The 2,274-nt window shown below is 48.0% G+C and overlaps 1 long non-coding RNA gene across 1 annotated transcript; it reads right to left on the bottom strand.

The window, feature by feature from the left end:
• Nucleotides 1-228: 228 nt before the first annotated feature.
• On the bottom strand, nucleotides 229-1,129 carry LOC131737237 (uncharacterized). Its single transcript, XR_009328809.1, has 3 exons — nucleotides 1,093-1,129; nucleotides 861-907; nucleotides 229-757 (listed from the first exon to the last, which is right to left on the bottom strand). It is a non-coding gene; the product is annotated as an uncharacterized LOC131737237 (long non-coding RNA).
• Nucleotides 1,130-2,274: the final 1,145 nt, after the last annotated feature.

Raw genomic sequence — 2,274 nt, 5'->3', positions numbered from 1 at the left:
TTGTAGTTCTGTGGAAGTAGTTTTAAAAATAAATGGGCCATTTGAGAGAAACATCTAATTTGCAAGTATATTCTGGAGGGACACAGCAGAAAAAAACATTTAGAAAATAATGGGGGGTTGCATTGAAAAAGAAGCATGCTTTGAAACACAATTGTTAATCTTAAACAAGAACAAATACAATATCAGTTCTACATCTTAGTAATTTCTAAATAACACAAGCTAGCTGTTGCCAAAAGTTATAAAAAATACTTTTTTTGTTTATGTGAGGCAGAGATATTTATTGCTCAAAGTGCACTGTTTTTTATAATGCACCACATTACTAATCAAAACTACAGTCAGAATATCTATTTTATCTCATGCAGAAATTTCTTAAAGGATACATTACAAAAATACTGAACACCCAGAAGTGCTTACAACAAGCCACTACCTATGGTTGGTATCCTACTGTACCATGTATGTTTCACATCAATATCTTATTCAACATAATGCTGTCCCTGTAATTTAAGCTAATTTTAAATTATTTTGCTGCCAAAAGAACCACTTGGTGATTCCATGCTAAAGTCTTAATAGAACCCAACTGCTAGTCATTTTCTGGGGCTTTGGTATTTGGAGGTTTGTTTGAGAGAACAGGCAAATGTGCCAGGACGTACTCCTCCCCAGTGATCAAAGATAACAAGTGTAAGACAGGCTCTTCATCACTATCTCCTGTTTTCCATGGGGTTCATATTCGTTCCAGATACTGCTTACAAAGCAGCAGCTGTGGAGAAATCAACAATTATTGGTGTTTTTACGCAGCTGGTGGAGCACATAGGGATCACATTAAATGCTAACAAAGCAAAAAGGAAGTCACAAGAACCTACCCATAAAACCACAGCTCTCTGCACCTCCTGGAACCACACCATTTGTTCTGTATAACATCAAGACAAATAACATGCTAAGAACAAAAGTGTGTGATATATGGCAGGTGCAGTTTAGTGCAAAGCAGTATATAGATTACAGTACTATATTTATTTATAAAGCAGCACAACATGGTTTGTTTGCATTCCATAAATTAAATAAATTGCATGACTAGTTATAATTGAGAAAACTCACTACACACAGGATCCGCAATCTACACTCTCCAGAATCCTAACACCAACTAACTCTGTGCTCTTAGTGCTCCCTTATATACACACTTGTGCAGCAATTTACACCCACTTAATCAATTAAACCCTCCACCACATTCTCACATGTTTTTAAAGTGCTAGTGAATTAACCCTTTAATTACCCACCACCACTACAAACACTCATATACACACACTATAAACATAGGGCAGTAACCTCATTCTGCCACATTCCTCCCCCCTTATGTGCGTAGAACATACAGGCCCTCAACGGGCCACCTCCCCCCCCCAATTCCACAAGATTTGGGAGGGAAGGTGGGAGGAAATGTTGGGGACCAGCCGACCCCTGTCAAACACCAGACGGGCAGGGCCAGTCCTCCCCCCTTGTGCACCCTGCCATCTGGAGTCCGCTGGTCCCAACACTCCCCAGCACTCCTATACCTCCATGGGGCTTTTGTAAGGGGGTGCCCATTTAACTCCCGTGACTAACCCTGGGCTTCTGTAAGGGGGCACCTGTTTAACCCCCATGGTGACCCCTGGGCTTATGTAAGAGGGTGCCCATTTAACCCCCGGCCTACCCCATAAACCCTCTGTCCTTATTGTCCCTTCTCGGGTCCCTCCTGGATACCCGTCAGCTGGCCCAGGCAGGTTGGCCGCCCCTAGCGGCACAGGCACTAGCTTGGGTCCCTCCACTGGCGCTGGAACCACTGGTGCTGGTGCTGGACCCTCCGGAACCAATGGCGCTGGCGCTAGACCCTCCGGAACCACTGGCGCTGGTGTTGGACCCTCCGGAACCACTGGCGCTGGCTCCGCCCCAGTTACAGGGTACGAGGGAGAAGTGGAGCTCCCGCTGCCGTCTCCATGGCCAGGGGCTCCCCTCCTAAGTTCGCCTCCCGAGGGTCCGCCGCTGCTGCCGTCGCCTCCTGAGGGTCCGCCGCTGCTGCCGTCGCCTGGGGTCATCGCCAGCTCTGCTCATTCTAGGGTTGCTGCCTGTCCTGCTTCGCCTGGGATCGACAAGTGTCCTGCTTCGCCTGGGGTCGCCGGGGGTCCTGCTTCGCCTGGGGTCGCCGGGGGTCCTGCTTCGCCTGGGGTCGCCGAGGGTCCTGCTTCACCTGGGGTCATCGCCGGGGGCTCTGCTTCTCCTGGGGTCGCTGCCGGTCCTGCCATGCAG

The sequence above is a fragment of the Acipenser ruthenus genome, chromosome 5, assembly GCF_902713425.1.
Source record: "Acipenser ruthenus chromosome 5, fAciRut3.2 maternal haplotype, whole genome shotgun sequence".
NCBI classification, from domain to species: domain Eukaryota; kingdom Metazoa; phylum Chordata; class Actinopteri; order Acipenseriformes; family Acipenseridae; genus Acipenser; species Acipenser ruthenus.
Note: the sequence above shows the minus strand (reverse complement) of the source record. Positions and strands in the feature narration are given on the sequence as shown.